This window comes from Garra rufa, unplaced genomic scaffold, assembly GCF_049309525.1.
Source record: "Garra rufa unplaced genomic scaffold, GarRuf1.0 hap1_unplaced_005, whole genome shotgun sequence".
Classification (NCBI taxonomy): domain Eukaryota; kingdom Metazoa; phylum Chordata; class Actinopteri; order Cypriniformes; family Cyprinidae; genus Garra; species Garra rufa.
This window is the reverse complement of record NW_027394280.1, coordinates 1,366,107-1,385,210: the sequence shown is the minus strand read 5'-3', so window position 1 is coordinate 1,385,210 and position 19,104 is coordinate 1,366,107. Positions and strand designations below refer to the sequence as shown.

At 39.5% G+C, this 19,104-nt stretch overlaps 1 pseudogene; it reads right to left on the bottom strand.

The window, feature by feature from the left end:
• LOC141312756 (uncharacterized) overlaps positions 1–19,104 on the bottom strand; it is a 145,932-nt pseudogene that overhangs the window by 32,007 nt on the left and 94,821 nt on the right.

Here is a 19,104-nt window from a genome sequence, read left to right as displayed (position 1 = left end):
TGGCGGCGCAGTCTCTGATTTGATGGTAGCCATCTTGTGCCATGGCTGTGGAAGGGGGCCCATCTTGAGAGCAGACTCTGGAAGGGCAGCCATTTTGCGAACAGAGTCTAGAAGGGAGGTCATCTTGTCAAGAGACTCTAGAAGGGAGGCCATCTTGCTTACAGACTCATGCGGGTCCATATTGTGATGCTGGAGAATAAAGCTGCTGGATCCTTGTAGTGGCGAAGTCTTCTGTCACAGGGAGTCAGACTGAGACGTGCGGATCCATTTGCAGCATTTATTAGAATCGTCAACAGGCCAGAATAATCACCAGAAAACAGGAACAACGTAGGTAATCCGGGAAACAGTTCAATAGACAGGCAATGGTCGCAATGGCAGGTAGCAGGAATCGTCAACGGGGTACACAGTCCAGAGTCATACACAGAGAAACCAACACAGAGATAAACGCTTAGAATTACGACCATAGGAACAATAAGACTTCGCAAGGTGGCTGTGTGTGTGAGTGGCTTAAATGCATGTGGGTAAATGTGAAACAGGTGTATGCAGCAATCAGTTCAGTGGGAAACGAGGAGCAGCTGTGTGCAGTGATTAGTGCAGTGGCTTATGGGGATTGCAGTCCAGAATGTGTGTGCAAGAGTTCATGATGAGATAGACCAGATACGTGACACTTGAGTTATTATTGAGGGGTTAACATGTTTTTCACTTTAAAATAATGGGCCAGATCACAGTAGTAGTTCATGCGGACTGACAAGGTAACACTTGAGTTATTATTGAGGGGTTAAGATGGATTTTGCAAGTCATTTACAATAAAGAGTTTTTATCATATTTTATATGACATACTGTACAGCCATGCATTTCTTTGAAGCACCATACTGATATTCTAACAGACATTGTAATGTGGAAAATGTTGTGTTTGTGCTTAACAAAATAAATGCAGTTAATGTCTTCATTACGGAAGCAAAATAACATATTTACTATCACACTAAAGAGAAGCCTGCCCCAGAATACTTAAAAAAAAAAAAAAAAAAAAAAACAACAACACTGAACTAAATGCAGCTCACAATAGTGAAATAATCCAATCATGAGAATCCAATCATTGCTGGCATTACATCCTAATTAAATAAATGATATGTTTGTTTGAAATGAACAGAGAACACATCCATTCATATTTTGGTAAGAATCACATTTTCAACCAGTACTTCAGCCGGTGATGGTGGTGGTTTCCATAAATTAGTTTGCACAAAGAACCTAATTGTTCATTTTATAACTGTTACTGTTGTGATAATTTATTAGTTATTCTTTATGAATTGGTCACAGTTCACAAGTAGTTCTCAATGACAATTTTTTCTTTAGTAATTATCAAATACCTAATAAGGGACTACCTTTGTCCAAAATTATCACTTACCTACTGCTTGGTTAATCTTGCTTCTATATTAGTTAATAGTATTAAATTAAGTGTTAATGTAGAACTACCTATTACTTCCTGCATAGTTACTTGTTAACAACGGCCCATTATTCTAAAGTGTTACCAAATTATGTTTGGCCTCAAACCTCATGCACCATACATGAAGAAGTGGGCCTATTTTACGAATGCACCTTGGATAATGTATCATAAAATGATGCTTTGGAATTAATCTTCTGTCAGGAAATAAGGATCTGAACAGCTTGTGGTGATCATTAATCAAATGCTTCAAATAATATGTCAAACCATTAGTAACAACTGGTGAAAACACTATATTCACTATCTGAATCAAGAGGAGGAGCAAGTTCCAGTGACTGTTATTTCTTTCAATTACATCACCAAAAATCAGGGGAACATTTCGCACAAGACACCACGACTGAATTGCATTCAATCCAAGATCTTTACTACCCTCATCCATTTTCAACCCACTTGGCCTGTTTTTTCGCTCAATATAACCGTAGTTGAAACTTTGGATCCTCTGTGACAATGTTTCCAGAGACAGATACTGTGGTAAAAACATAGTGTATTGAGCAAGCATGTCTTCTTGACACCAAATGTTGATGCCAACATAGGATTTTCCTGTAGAGCTGCACAATGTTCTGCATGGATTTCTTTTGTACGGAAAATCAAGCAAGGGTTATCTTCAGTGAAGACAGATTGTGACTCTTCCTTTGTAGTTAAACAAAATCTACAGAAATATGTTGCACTGAAGGATTCAATCAAACCAAACAACCCGTGCAAACCTAGATTATCACCTGTTACTTGAATAACAGTCCCTCGCAATGGTGAGTCTGAGAAAGGTACCTCTATTCCTTCCATTTCTAGTGTTTTAACATCATCAATGAGAGGCTTTAGTATTTCATCAAAACCATATTTCTTCAGGTCTTGTGAATGAAAAAGTGCCACAACATGAATATTCATCAGAACAGAATTACATTTTGGGGGCAGGTTCCTCAATATAAAGTAAATGCAACCAAGCTTGTGTATCCCTTTCTTTGAACCCAAGGGATTTGCCGTCTCAAAATCATCGTAAAAAAGCTGAATCCGTAGAGCATGTTTTTGCTGGGAAAACAAATCATTACTTTTGAAGTATGAACCATCACATATATCTTTATAAACACCTTCGTTATGTTGCTTGGCCTGCAGGAAACTTTCACATAATTCACTATTCTTAAACATAGATTTCAGGGTTCCCAAGATGGGTACATACACAAATTTATCTGTTACAGGGATCTGATTGTAAACTCCTGTTGTCCGATCTCTTCGCAAATCAAAACGCACTCCAAGAACATACTCTACAGGTTCAACTATTTCCCACTTTTCCTCGAAGAACTTCTGTTATTTGGCTGCTGTATTTAAGACTGAGAAAGGATTTTCCAATTGACCTTATGCACGGAGCGTTCTTTAGAACTTCCGCATAAAGATAAGCCAGCTCGTAAACTTCCGTTGAAGCTCATTTTATATGTGCTATATATTAGGTGGACACTCTTGAGACTGATCTAGTGCCTCGTTCTTATCAGAAACTGAGAAAAATTATAATTGCAACATTATAAACAATGTTAGCGGCATGAACATTCAGTTTCATATTATTTAACAACATATAATTTAAATGCGGAGCCTGGTAATCTCATACTTACCGTATCTGCATAGTTGTACATTTAAATGCTGACAGCTAAACACTATCATAACGTGTTTAGGCTAACGTTAGCCATCTATCATATTTCTCTTCAAGGACATCTTAATCGTATTCTTGATAATCACTAACTTGCCTTTGTAGTCATGAACACATTTTTAAAATCTTCCAATATTTCAAAGCCTTTATTATTTTCTAACTCTACAGCTGTGAAATAAAATGTACTTCAAGGACTCACTTTTCATTCATAAAAAAGGCATCGGAAAAAATGACTTCACGGAAAACAACGTCTATTTTTGGCTAAAATAATATGGAATTACCCCATATAACCAATAGATGGCAGCATAGGATTATTTATTATGCAGCCGTCTCTCCCTATATTTTTCAAGACGTCTTGCTTTCGATTTATTATAAAATACTAGTATAATAAATTGTAGTACTTTTACCTTTTACTTTTATAGTATAGCAAGTGCAGAAAGTCATTAAGCTCACACACAAACAGCCTATAAGGGTGAATTATGTAAATACTAATATATAGTTCACTACAAACACGTTAAATATTTATGGTATAATAATTAAAAAATGCACTAATTATGAATCGATAGGAATTTTAAATATTTTAATAAATTGAATAACTACATAACCTCTGTCTTTTTAGAAGTGCACTGACTAGTGAACTAGGAGATGATTGAGACGCACCCAGAGATTTAGTTTGCATGCATTCTATTAATTATTCTCATCTTAAACAGGAAAAAGCGTTCAAACAGAAACAATCCTGGAGAATCAACAGAGACCCATGTGACACGATTATAAAGATGGTGTTTATTAAAGATGAGCATGAAGACATGAAGATTGAAGAGACATTCAGAGTCAAACATGAAGATACTGAGGAACAAACAGGTTGGTTTTCATTCTCAACGCTGAAATGAATTGTATTTATGAATAATGTCACAGGAGTGCAGAAATGTGGAGACATTCAACAGAAGTTTTGAGATCACATGACATATATTAACACTGAATATCTTGCTTTCACAGTGTGCATTTGTTATATCCCTGCTGAAAAAAACAGCTAATACCAGCCTAGGCTGGTTGGCTGGTCTTAGCTGGTTTAAGATGGAAGTAGCTAGTTTTAGCTGGTCTCCCAGCCTGGCCAGGCTGGTTTTAGCTGGTGGTTACCAGCCTGACCAGCTAAGACCAGCCTGATCAGCCTGGCCAGGCTGAAAAAGTGGCCAAAACCCCTCTAAAACCAGCCTGCCTTCCAGCTATGACCAGCTAAAACCAGGCTGGTTGACCAGCTAAAACCAGCCAACCAGCCTAGGCTGGTTTTAGCTGTTTTTTCACCAGGGATATATATATATATATATATTAGGGGTGGGCATAGATTAATTTTTTTAATCTATATTAATCTAGATTAAATCTTGGAATTAATCTAGATTAAAATGGCTAATTTAAATTCTGATGAAGGCATTTTCAGAATATGAGTGTTACCCAAATAATGACTAAAAGTAAGTCTTCGAGAACGGGCCAGGTGGCGCATTAGACCAGGCGCTCATCTCCTGTTTCCAAAATGCATCACAAACTGCTTGACTGCTTTTCTAACTGCAAACTGCTTTTCTAGCACTTTAGATACAGTTGCTCCAGTGCGCCTAAAAAAGATTAAGAAAAACAGTCTAACACCGTGGTATAACGATCATACCCGCGCCCTAAAGAGAAAAGCACGAAAAATGGAACGCAGCTGGAGGAAAACAAAACTAGAGGTTTTTCGTATTGCTTGGCGTGAATGTAATTTATCTTATAGGAAAGCATTAAAAACTGCCAGATCGAATTACTTTTCATCTCTCTTAGAAGAAAACAAACATAACCCTAGGTATTTGTTCAATACTGTGGTTAAATTAACTAAAAATATAGCAGCAACAGGTTTAGACATTTCCCAAAAGCACAGCAGTAATGACTTTATGGCGTACTTTACCTCCAAGATAGACACTATTAGAGATAAAATTGTAACCATACAGCCGCCCGCTACAGTATCGCATCAGATAGTGCGTTGTAGATCTCCTGAGGAACAATTCCATTCATTCTCTATTATAGGAGAGGAGGAATTGTATAAACTTGTTAAATCATCTAAACCCACAACATGTATGTTAGACCCTATTCCATCTAAGCTACTAAAGGAGGTACTTCCAGAAGTCATAGATCCTCTTCTGAATATTATTAATTCGTCACTATCATTAGGATATGTCCCCAAAACCTTCAAAATAGCTGTTATTAAGCCACTCATTAAAAAACCACAACTTGACCCCTATGAATTAATTAACTACAGACCAATTTCGAATCTCCCTTTTCTGTCAAAGGTACTAGAAAAGGTAGTATCCTCACAATTATGCTCCTTCTTAGAGAAAAATGGTATCTGCGAGGATTTCCAGTCAGGTTTTAGACCATATCATAGTACTGAGACTGCTCTAATTAGAGTAACAAATGACCTGCTATTGTCAAGCGATCGTGGTTGCATCTCTCTATTAGTGCTACTGGATCTTAGTGCCGCATTTGATACTATTGACCACAACATTCTTTTAAATAGACTTGAAAATTATGTAGGCATTAGTGGTAGTGCACTGGCATGGTTCAAATCGTACTTATCTGACCGTCATCAGTTTGTGGCAATAAATGAAGAGGTATCATTTAGATCGCAAGTGCAGTATGGAGTACCTCAAGGCTCAGTGCTAGGGCCATTACTTTTTACGCTTTACATGTTACCCTTGGGAGATATCATCAGGAAACATGGTGTTAGCTTTCATTGTTACGCTGATGATACTCAGCTCTATATTTCTTCGCAGCCCGGCAAAACATATCCATTCGAAAAACTAACAGAATGCATAGCTGATATTAAAAACTGGATGGCGAATAACTTCTTACTGTTAAATTCTGAAAAAACAGAGGTATTAATTATTGGACCTAAAACCTCCACAAGTAATGACCTAAAACACAGTCTAATACTAGATGGCTGCTCTGTAAATTCGTCGTCATCAGTTAGGAACCTAGGCGTCCTATTCGATAGCAATCTCTCCTTTGAAAGCCACATTTCTAGCATCTGCAAAACCGCATTTTTCCATCTTAAAAATATATCGAAATTACGACCTATGCTATCAATGTCAAATGCTGAAACATTAATTCATGCGTTCATGACCTCAAGGATAGATTATTGTAATGCTTTATTGGGTGGTTGTTCTGCACGCTTAATAAACAAACTCCAGCTGGTCCAAAATGCAGCAGCAAGAGTTCTTACTAGAACCAGAAAGTATGACCATATTAGCCCAGTTCTGTCAGCACTGCATTGGCTCCCTATTAAACATCGTATAGATTTTAAAATCTTGCTAATTACTTATAAAGCCCTCAATGGTTTAGCTCCTCAGTACTTGAACGAGCTCCTATCGTATTATAGTCCTTCACGTCCGCTGCGTTCTCAAAATTCTGGCAATTTGATAATACCTAGAATATCAAAATCAACTGCCGGCGGCAGATCATTTTCTTATCTAGCGCCTAAACTCTGGAACAATCTACCTAACACTGTTCGGGAGGCAGACACACTCTGTCAGTTTAAATCTAGATTAAAGACACATCTCTTTAACCTGGCTTACACATAAAATCATTAACACATTTCTATAATTCAAATCCGTTAAAGGATTGTTAGGCTGCATTAATTAGGTCAACCGGAACCGAAAACACCTCCCATAACACCTGATGCACTCGTTGCATCGTAAAAAGAATGGCATCTACGCTAATATTAGTCTGTTTCATTCTTATTCCGAGGTCACCGTAGCCACCAGATCCAGCCTGTATCCGGATCAGATGGTCACTCCAGTCCCCCGGATCCAGTCCGTACCCAGCTTAGATCATGGATCACCACCTAGAGATGACTTCAATAGCCGTGAATGTCAACCAGATGAGCTCCAAGGCGGATCATCAATAAAGACCTCGCCAACCTTGACGGCCATCGGCGCTACACCACAGGATCCTGATGAGTTCTCTACAATCAGACATTGGTACAAACTGTTGTTTGGTCTGGCCAGAGGAGAACTGGTCCCCCGACTGAGCCTGGTTTCTCCCAAGGTTTTTTTCTCCATCTCTGTCACCTGTGGAGTTTTGGTTCCTTGCCGCTGTCGCCTCTGGCTTGCTTAGTTGGGGACATTTTCCAGCGATATCGTATACTATTTGAACTGAACTGACGATGATATCACTGAATTCATTGATGAACTGCCTTTAACTGAAAATTGATTGTTACAATAATGCGTTACTTACACACTATTGTGCTGTTTAAATACTGTGCAGTTGCTTTGACACAATCTGTATTGTAAAAGGCGCTATATAAATAAAGGTGACTTGACTTGACTTGACTTGACAATTGCATTTACAACATAATTACCTATACAAACTTGTGTAACCAAGTACTTCTGCGCAAAAGGCTGCACGACGTGCGCGTTCCCCTTAAATAAACAGACGCGCACGGACATGGATAGCCTATCTGCGTGCATAGTCTTCCATTAAACTGCGTTGCTTTTAGAAGCGTCAATTCAGTTGTTGCATATTGTTTAATGTCTTTATTTCGGGATTTTCAAAGTAAATTATAACTCAAACTTGAGATTTTAGTGGGGAACAGCAGATTTTCACTGGGGCACATGCCCCAGTAAAAAGGGTCTAGCAACGCACGCACCTGCCCTTCATAACTGCATCCATGTTTGCTCGTCTCATTTGATGTGGTAATTTGACAGAAGTTGAAGACTCGTTCTCGCCCCCTACAGTGCAATTCGACTAGGTATACGTCATCCGCGCTAAAATATCAAAGTGAAAGTCATCATATCTTCAAAAATGATTAGCGATTCAATTATCATCTGACGGTTGAGTGGGGAATGTATCCCATTTTCTTTTTTCCTTGTCTGAGATCAGTCAATACCTAGATTTCCTCAACTCTGTCATTACATTATCTCGATTTTTTTGTAATTAATTGGTGGTATGTCTAAGTGGTATAATGGCCAGCTTAAACTCAGGATCAGGTTTGAACACCCTGGTATAGGTTCTAGCATACATGCATTACATATGACGTATATTCAGTTGTGTTTATTTTTAATTGTTTTGTGCCATTAAACTGTGGTTTACTTTTATTTATTTGTTTTTCCACCTTAGACCTAAAAGCACTGAAAATGGAGAGGGACGTACTGAATGAAACTGAAGAGAAAGATCAGAATGAGACACTTCATGATTTCATAACTGGAGAAAAATCTTTTTGTTCCTTACAGTCTGCGAAGACTTCTACACAAAAAAGAGCTCAAAAGACAGGAACTAGGAGTAATTTCACTTGCTTTCAGTGTGGAAAGAGTTTCAAACAACAACGAGCCCTTAAAACTCACATTAATATTCACACAAAAGAGAAGCCTTTCCTCTGCCAACATTGTGGGAAGATGTTTATTCAAAAAGGACACCTTACAAGTCACGTGCAAATTCACACTGGAGAGAAGCCTTTCATTTGCCAACAGTGTGGAAAGAGTTTCGCTCGAAAAGGAAACCTTAAATCCCACATGAATATTCACACAGAAGAGAGGTCTTTCACATGCTGTCAGTGTGGAAACCGTTTCAGTCATCCTGGAAACCTTACAGTCCACATGAGAGTTCACACTAGAGAGAAGTCTTTAAACTGCAAATAGAGTGGAAGAAGTTTCAGTAATCCTAGAAACATTAAGAGTCAACATGAGATCCTGCCAGAGTCTGAGTCAAGTCTGAAGTCTTTATCGCTGGAGTCTGAGTCAAGTCTTGAGTCTTTGGTCATGAGTCTGAGTTGAGTCTTAAGTCATGTAACTAGGCTACGTCTTTTAAAAAATAAAAAAAATTATATTTATCTCCATGTGTTCACATTTTTTCAGCACTTGAATGCAGATAGGTTTCATCAGAAACACATTTTGGACAAAAATATGATAAAAATGCATTTTTATCAAAGTTATTTTTCAAATAAAATACATTCAGATGTCATATTCTTTGATAAAAGAAATCTTCAAAATTAAATAAACAAAAATTGTATAAAATTATAATTTGGTGAATAAATATTAGGCACTGTATTTTTATCTTTGAGTGGTAAACTGTAACAATTACCAGAATATAAGGGGGCTTTCAAAAGAGAGTGAGGTCTCACTTCGCAAACCATTTATGTGCACAAACACTGCATCTTCTTGTCAAGTGTTGCTTTTAGGAACTAGACGCAATCGGACCAAAAAGGTTAAAAAAAAAAAAAAAGGGTAATTCACCCTATTTCTAGGGTCAGTGTTGTATGGTGCTCTAGGAGTGTTTTCAGTTGAAGGGTCATCTATTTCTTCACCACCACCACCAGCCTGTTCTTGGCTGCTCCATGATTTTATAATAGTGGATGAAAGAGAGGAGAGTTTTACAATTATCTTGTGAGTTTTTTGCTTTGTAAATGACAAAAGCATTGACCAACTGATCTGCAACAGAAATGTCAAATTTCTTTGTCCATTTGTGTGACTTCCTGACAAAAGGGTAGTACCCAATGTTTTGATCTAATTTGTTATCTCCATTCATTGCATTATTGTATTCCACAATGCATGCTGGTTTTGCTTTGCATTTCTTTTCTTGGTGGCCTCTGCCATACTCCAACCACAGAATTGGGTTTTTCAAATCAAGTAGATGTTTACACAGTGGTAGAGTTGTAAAAATGAACCATACATAATCCTTTACCATGACCTGCTAGGCTAGGCTATATAAAAAAGAGACAACCATGTCTTTCAGGGCAGCACTTTCTTCACAATAGGACTTCATGTTTTTTAAACAGTACCCTGTTTCAGAATCACACAAGATGTAGGATTTTATTCCATATTCGATTGGTTTTTGAGGATTGTAGACCTTGAAAGCTAGGCGCCCTCACCACAGAAGCACAGGACCAAATAGATGTGCTTCACATTGGGAAGGTAACCACACAGTGTGTGCTACCAAATTCTAGTTCCACTTCACTGGATCAATGACTATATAGTGTATTGGACATTCATGAAAAACGTAAGAGACCACGCTCTCTCTTCCTGACGCGGAGGCGACCGCGCTCTCTCTTCCTGACGCGGAGGTGACCGCGCTCTCTCTTCCTGACGCGGAGGCGTCTGCGCTCTCTCTTCCTGACGTGGAAGCGACTGTGCTCTCTCTTCCTGACACGGAGGAGACAGCGCTCTCTGTTCCTGACGCGGAGGCGACTGCACTCTCTGTTCCTGACGCGGAGGTGACTGCGCTCTCTGTTCCTGACGCGGAGGAGACCGCGCTCTCTGTTCCTGACGCGGAGGCGACTGTGCTCTCTCTTCCTGACACGGAGGAGACAGCGCTCTCTGTTCCTGACGCGGAAGCGACTGCGCTCTCTGTTCCTGACGTGGCGGCGATCGCTATCTCTGTTCCTGACGCAGAAGTAACCGCCGTCTCTGTTCCTGACGTGGCGGCGATCGCTGTCTCTGTTCCTGACGCGGAGGCGACCGCTGTCTCTGTTCCTGACGTGGCGGCGATCGCTGTCTCTGTTCCTGACGCGGAGGCGACCGCTGTCTCTGTTCCTGACGTGGCGGCGATCGCTGTCTCTGTTCCTGACGCGGCGGTGACCGCTGTCTCTGTTCCTGACACGGAGGCGGCTGCGCTCTCTGTTCCTGACGCAGAGGCGGCTGCGCTCTCTGTTCCTGACGCGGAGGCGACCGCGCTCTCTCTTCCTGACGCGGAGACGACCGCGCTCTCTGTTTCTGACGCGGAGGCGACCGCGCTCTCTCTTCCTGACGCGGAGGTGACCGCGCTCTCTCTTCCTGACGCGGAGGCTACTGCGCTCACTGTTCCTGACGCGGAGGCAACTGCGCTCTCTGTTCCTGACTCGGAAGTGACCGCTGTCTCTGATCCAGACGTGGCGGCGATCGCTGACTCCACCTCTATATATCCCTTCCCCTTGGAAATGTATTTAAACTGTACTGTATCTGACATTAATCAGACGAACTTTGATGACTGCGGCAACGAACAGCTAGGATCTCAATAAAGAGAAACTTCTGCTTCAAGATATCCAAACGCCTCCTGGTTTCTGAGACAAATTCACAACAGTTTTCAACATATTGTTTCAGAAATGCAAACAATTAAAGACTGAAATTCAAAATTTGGTTGGGTTTGAGCCACAGGAACACAGAGAACCCTTTGTTTTAGATACATTTTGATCATTCGAATTGATAGGAAACATCCTGAAAATTACTTTAGATACTTTCATTGTACTCCTGCTTTTTTTGCAGTAAAAAATGGCTCATCTTACCCCACTCTTCCCCTACTGTGTCATATTTTCTACTTGCATGTTCATCACCACCTCAAGGTCTTGTAGGATATATTATTTTGCGAATTTGTTGGTTTTGGTTCTTATTATGCTGTCTAGAAAATGTTGGAATTTGGTGACAGTAATTTGTGACTAAATGTCAGTATTTGACGTCAAATGGATGTTGGAACTTGCTTACTTTACAACACGACCTAAAAACATCCAAACTGATATTAGATGTATAACTGACAATGGAATGCACTACGTTGTAACCAAAATTGAACCAAATGTCTAATGACATTGTGTGCCTGCTGGGACATGGAAATTGGATTAATGTATACTATAAATTAATTTATGCATGACGTAAATGTGTGTATTACATGAATTGGAAATAAAAGTATGAATACTCGTTTTTTTAATTTGATTAGTGAGCTTTAAAATTCAATATCAAACACACCTTTAGGTCAGGGGTGCCCAAACTCGGTCATAGAGGGCCGGTGTCCTGCAAAGTTTAGCTCCAACCCCAACTGAACACATTTACTAGACCTTGCCAGGTTAGACAGAGAGTCTCACATATTATATGTGGTACAGACTTTCAGCACTCAATTAGACAGCAACTCTGAATACCTCTGACATGTTTTTTTTTTTTTTGGTTGATTTATTAAATGTTGAATGTTAGTCACAAAGCAGTTTTATTAGTCGGTAAATTGTCCATGATGGACAGATCTGTCTCTGGGGATAATAACAGTTTATTATCAGGTAGGAAATCTAAATGTTCACAACTTCAATCTGGTTTATCTGTATCAAAGGTACATTTCTCTCTAAAGGCACGTCACTGTTCTGTGGAGATGGTGAGTCAGCACTGGCTGACACTGACTTGGAAAACACAGTTTATTAATAAAAATTTAAATATGTCCTTTCTCTTTTTCTGACTCATTCATAGTCATTATTTTTTGCTGCTGCTTTTTTAAAGCACCTTTATCCCCATGTCTAAAGAGCTAATCATTCAGAACGCTAAGAGGCAATGCTGCCATTAATACCTGTAAAACTTGAACATAAGCTGTCAACAGGCCTCAAAGTCATAATAAAAGTTGTCAGTTTGTATAGTACCATGACCTGATGTGACCTAGATATCCTATTATGTAGAATAAGCAATCAATCATCATCAGCAGGTGTCACTTTATTTTAATAATAGTTGTCAATCCTTGTTACACCTACTATAAACCTTATTTCTAACATATAGAGTTGATCTATTTGTCAAAAAATTAAACATATGAACATAGAAACTAATGAAGAGCATACATTTCCTTAAAATTATGACAGAATCGCTGGTTTACAAAGCATAATAAACTCACAGAACTGAAGCTGGTCCTGACTTGACTCTTGATTTGTCTTGTATGATGTTCAGCACCACGGACAGCAGCTGATCCAGAGCTCAGAGCAGCAGTGGATGTGACGACTACCAAACCAAAAATAGACATCCATATATTACAGTCATGACTTTATTGTTGGTTTAGTGCTGCATTTTCTGAATCTAAATATGGGGAAGTAATAGATAATCAAACTTGGCTACAAATAGTCTTTCATCATTGTATTAAATTGTCTAGAAAGTGTCAGCAATATCTAATATGTGTTAAATAACAAGCACTCCAGGTAATTCTGACATGTCTTAAATGTTGTGTTACTGCAGTAGTTTTCAATGAATAAATAAACACATTCATAACACTAAATGTTGTCCAGTTGTCAGGTGTTCACATGAAACTTTGTTGGATGGGGTTTCAGTGAGTTCAGTCCTCAGACGAGAAAGAACAACGGCGCGTAAGTGTCTACTTTAATACTATTTCGCTAGGCGGTCGTTACTTAGAGTTGCTGCTAAAAGCACTTTGTCGTTTCTGTTTAATTACTTATTCCTAAGTATTAATTTTAAGCCGCTGTTCTCTTAAGCACTCTGTAGTTTCTATTTACTTATTGGTTAATATTAAATTTGAGCTGCTTCTAAAACGCACTCTGTAGTTTCTATTCACTTATTGGTTAATATTAAATTTGAGCTGCTTCTAAAACGCACTCTGTAGTTTCTATTTACTTATTGGTTAATATTAAATTTGAGCTGCTTCTAAAAACGCACTCTGTAGTTTCTATTTACTTATTGGTTAATATTAAATTTGAGCTGCTTCTAAAAACGCACTCTGTAGTTTCTATTCACTTATTGGTTAATATTAAATTTGAGCTGCTTCTAAAACGCACTCTGTAGTTTCTATTCACTTATTGGTTAATATTAAATTTGAGCTGCTTCTAAAAACGCACTCTGTAGTTTCTATTTACTTATTGGTTAATATTAAATTTGAGCTGCTTCTAAAACGCACTCTGTAGTTTCTATTCACTTATTCGTTAATATTAATTTTGAGCTGCTTCTCAAAGTACTCCGTTGTTCTATTTAGTTATTCGTTTGTTGTATTTACATCTATTCACTGTTAGAAAAAGAGTGTTCTTCTGTTATTTGTCCTGCGATTGTTTTTGCTTTAAATTCTAGTTTTTATTGCAATCATTAAAATTGATAACTGAGCGTACGGCCAAGGGAAGCTTTTGTTTTTGTCATATCGTTCCCTTCTGGAGCTATTACAAGTGCGAAGCTGTTGCTTTTTGAGTTTCGATTGAGCCATTTTGCGTGCGGGCGAGACATTTGCGGCTGACTGAGCCTAGGAGGCGTCCCTAGCTTTTATCATTGAAGCACTGTTTGGTTGTCTATTTAACTGCGTCAGAACAGCTGACTCTGAAGCGTCAGCGGAAGCGTTCAGCCTCCTCGCGTGAAGACCGACGAGAGTAAAGACTTGCGACTTTTCCTGCACGACTTAGCCGAGCAACGACACCGACAACGCACTTAAGTACTCCTCTCCTTTATTTCACTCTTCTTTCTGTCCTCCTCTATCATGTGTTTCCAACTCATTCCGGTGGTCTCTTCACACCGCACTAATATCACACGCACACGCCGACGCAATATATCTAACCTGCGTCCTATCGACACTTCTTCCACTGAACCTTTCTCTTTCACGGTTGGACTCTGGAACTGTCAGTCAGCTGTCAACAAAACTGACTTCATTTCAGCATTTTCTGTGCAATCTGGTTTGAGCATTCTAGGCTTGACTGAGACCTGGATTCGTCCAGAAGACTCTGCAACCCCAGCTGCTCTTTCTAATAACTTTTCCTTCTCTCACACCCCTCGTCAGACTGGAAGGGGCGGGGGGACGGGACTTCTTATTTCTAACAACTGGAAATACTCAACCCATTCTCCTCTATGCAATTATAGTTCATTTGAATCTCATACAATCACTGTAACATCTCCTATCGAACTCCACATTGTGGTAATCTACCGCCCTCCTACTCAACTTGGCATCTTCTTAGAAGAGCTGGATGGGCTGCTGTCCTCGTTTCCAGAGGATGGCAGCCCACTTCTAGTCTTTGGGGACCTCAACATTCACCTTGACAAACCCTATGCTGCTGACTTCAATTCACTTCTAGCTTCATTTGATCTACAACGTGTTATCACTACATGCACTCATAAATCTGGCAACCAACTTGATCTCATTTACATGCGAAATTGTATTTCAGACAACATTGTGGTCAAACCCCTACACATCTCTGACCACTTCTTCATTACATTTGACCTACATCTTGCTACTTGTGCACTCCCAACCCCTCTACCTGTTACTTTTAGAAGAAACCTACGCTCTCTCTCACACTCCCATCTTTCTTCTTTAGTATCCTCCTCCCTTCCCTCTCCTACTCACTTCTCATCCCTGGACACTAATGCAGCAACTGACACCTTATGCTCCACTCTTACCTCCTGTCTAGATGTTATATGCCCTCTCTCCTCCAGGCCAGCACGATCTGCTCCGACAACCCCTTGGTTATCCGATGTTCTTCGTGAGCATCGTTCCAAACTTAGGGCAGCTGAGAGAAAATGGCACAAATCTAAGGATCCATCCGACCTCAGTAAGTATCGGTCTATGCTCTCATCTTTCGCTACCCAAGTACATACAGCCAAATCTTCATACTTCCACAACAGGATCAACAATTCCCCGGACGCACGCAACCTTTTCAAAACATTTAATACACTGCTTTGTCCCCCTCCACCACCTCCCACAACTTCTATAACAGCTGATGATTTCGCCACATTTTTTACAGACAAAACTACATCGATCAATAATAAGTTCTCAGCTCCACACATACAGGAACGAAAATTGACCACAATCACGGCTGGAACCCCCCACTTCTCCTTCTGTCCTTGCTCGGAGGCAGAAGTAACCAAACTTTTCCTCTCCAGCCATCCGACGACATGTCCTTTAGATCCTATCCCCTCACACCTTCTCCAAGCAATCTCCCCTACAATCCTACCGGCGCTCACACACATCATCAACACATCTCTTCTCACAGGCACTTTTCCTACTACATTTAAGCAGGCCCGGGTAACCCCACTGCTCAAAAAACCTACACTTAACTCTTCACTCATAGACAACTACAGACCTGTCTCCCTCCTTCCATTCATAGCAAAAACACTGGAACGGGCTGTTTTCAACCAGCTATCCTTATTCCTCTCACAGAACAATCTACTGGACTCTAACCAATCAGGGTTCAGAAGCGGCCATTCAACTGAGACTGCGCTACTGTCTGTCACTGAAGCCTTGCGGACGGCAAAAGCTGAGTCCAAATCATCGGTACTCATCTTGCTGGACCTATCTGCAGCTTTTGACACTGTGAATCACCAGATCCTCCTGTCCACCCTCTCAATGCTGGGTATTACAGGGACTTCACTTCGCTGGTTCAAATCCTACCTCTCTGGTAGGTCTTTCAGAGTGGCCTGGGGAGGCGAGGTATCCAAAACTCATCAACTGGTCACTGGGGTTCCTCAGGGTTCAGTTCTTGGACCTCTCCTTTTCTCCATATACACTACATCTCTGGGCCCCATCATACAGGCACATGGCTTCTCCTACCATTGCTATGCTGATGACACACAGCTCTATCTTTCTTTCAAACCAGACGATCCATCGGTAGCTGCACGGATCTCAGGTTGCCTGGCGGATATCTCTGCATGGATGAAGGAGCACCATCTACAGCTCAATCTAACAAAGACGGAACTCCTTATCTTTCCTGCCACTCCATCTCTACAGCATGACTTCTCCATCCAGTTAGGTTCATCAACAATTACCCCATCAACTTCAGCCAGAAATCTGGGTGTTATCTTTGACAACCAACTGACTTTCAAAGATCACATTGCTAAGACCGCTCGATCTTGCAGGTTTGCATTGTACAACATCAGAAAGATCAGGCCCTTCCTAACAGAGCATGCTACACAACTCCTCGTCCAGGCCCTGGTCATTTCCAGGCTGGACTACTGCAATGCTCTTTTAGCTGGTCTTCCAGCATGTACAATCAAGCCTCTACAAATGATTCAGAATGCAGCAGCACGACTGGTCTTCAACGAGCCCAAAAAGGCCCATGTCACACCTCTCTTCATATCCCTGCACTGGCTACCGGTTACAGCACGCATCAAATTCAAGACACTGATGCTGGCATATAGGACAGCCACCGGATCATCACCTGCCTACCTCCATTCACTACTACACATCTACACTCCTTCCAGAAGTCTGAGATCCTCTAGTGAAAGACGCCTCATTGTACCACCACAGAGAGGTATTAAATCACTGTCCAGAACATTCTCGTTCAATGTCCCTGCCTGGTGGAATGATCTTCCCACCCCTATCCGGAATGCAGACTCCTTAACAGCTTTCAAACGACTGCTGAAAACCCATCTTTTTCGACACTATCTGACTCAATAAAAAAAAAAAAAAAAATCCTCCCTTCTAGCCTGTTTTTCCTCTCTTTCTTGATCTTCTCCTTCTAGCCTGCACTCTTCTAACAACGCCTGATATATGGTATTTTTGAACACTTCCTATGTTGATCTGCCTCCTTAGGATGAATCACTTGTTGTATTCCCAATTGTAAGTCGCTTTGGATAAAAGCGTCGGCTAAATGAATAAATGTAAATGTAAATGTAAATGTTTCAAACTCACCATATATCTCCATTTTTACTAACATATGTTCCTTCAATTCAGAGATATTTACACTATATTTGTTTAGTTTTATGGTCTACCTATTACACATACTTTTTAAAGTATTGCAATACATTTGAATATGTATGACACACAAAAATACATATATTTTTTTCTTTCAAAACATTTCCTTGTTTGCTGTTGGAATAAAACAGTACATTGAGGTTATTGATTTACAGTATTTACAGGAATTTGCCCAGATTTTCAGCAACTCTAATACAATCAGCATAATAACACTCATTATCACAGAGATCAGGGAAAGTCTGACCTTCAGACACTGCTTTCACATTTAACTCAGGTATTAATCAGCAAGAACAAAGACACCAATTAAAGAAATGAAGCAGAAGCATCAATAAAGACAAAAGGTGACACTTACCATGATTTCACATTTGTATTCATACAGACATCTAGCAAAATGTATTCAGCTTAAAAAATGTATTTATCTATATGCTTTTTTCTTAGGCTATGATTAAATGTAGACCCAAAACTATATTTTATATTTAACGAATAATTATATTTTACAGTAATTATTACTTAGACGTGTCTATTTTGAATAACTATTTGCTTATTTCTGTTTCTTTTAATCTTCAATGTACTAGAAAAAGTTGTGTTGGGCAAATTACAGTGTTTTCATAGCATTGAATATGCTTTGCTGCTAAGTATTTTAGATGCAATCGATGCAGGTGAGGCAGTCTGAGCTGTACACTTATTAATTCCTAAGAAGACATCGAGTCAGACTTCAGTGAGAGAGAAGTGAACGAATAGGACTTTTATTTTGCTCTGGTGCTGTGACGTCATTAAGATTCGCCGCGCTCCTCATCTGTTGTGATTCACCTGAAGAAAGGTTCGTGGTTTTAAAGTTTTTAAATAAATGAATTAAAGCGTTTTTTTACAAGTTACGTAAAAGAAATGCATCATTTTTAAATATAAACATTGTAATGCTTTATTTATTGTTAGTTAAAGCGTTAGCCTTTAGTAACAGAGAATGTGCGTCTCATTTCTCTCTCTCTATCATGAATCAATCGTGTGATGATAAGTGATGAGAGAAACTGAGAATCCGAATGATTTGAATCAAATCATTTGTGAAATGATTCAGTGATTCGATTCAGCGGCACGAGGACTACAAACGACAACAACAAACACAAACGAGTGAATCATAACCGAGAATGATTTCATTAAAGTGTAATATATTAGATATGATGTACAAATAATTAAATACCAAATACAAGTTAAAACTAGCCTACCTAAATATGAACGATATGTTTAACTTGTGTATAGTTATTATCAAATCTCTTACTGTAGCTCTCACTCTGACAACTGAACTAATTAAGACGCACACAGAGTGTGTTTAGTTTGCATTCATTTTATCTTTAATTATTCTCATCTTAAACAGGACAAAGTGTTCAAACACACAGAAAAACTCCTGGAGAAACATCAGAGATCCATGTGACACACTATTATAAAGATGGTGTTTATTAAAGAGGAGAGTGAAGACATGAAGATCGAAGAAACATTCAGAGTCAAACATGAAGAAACTAAAGAACAAACAAAGATGGTGTTTATTAAAGAGGAGATTGAAGACTTGAAGACT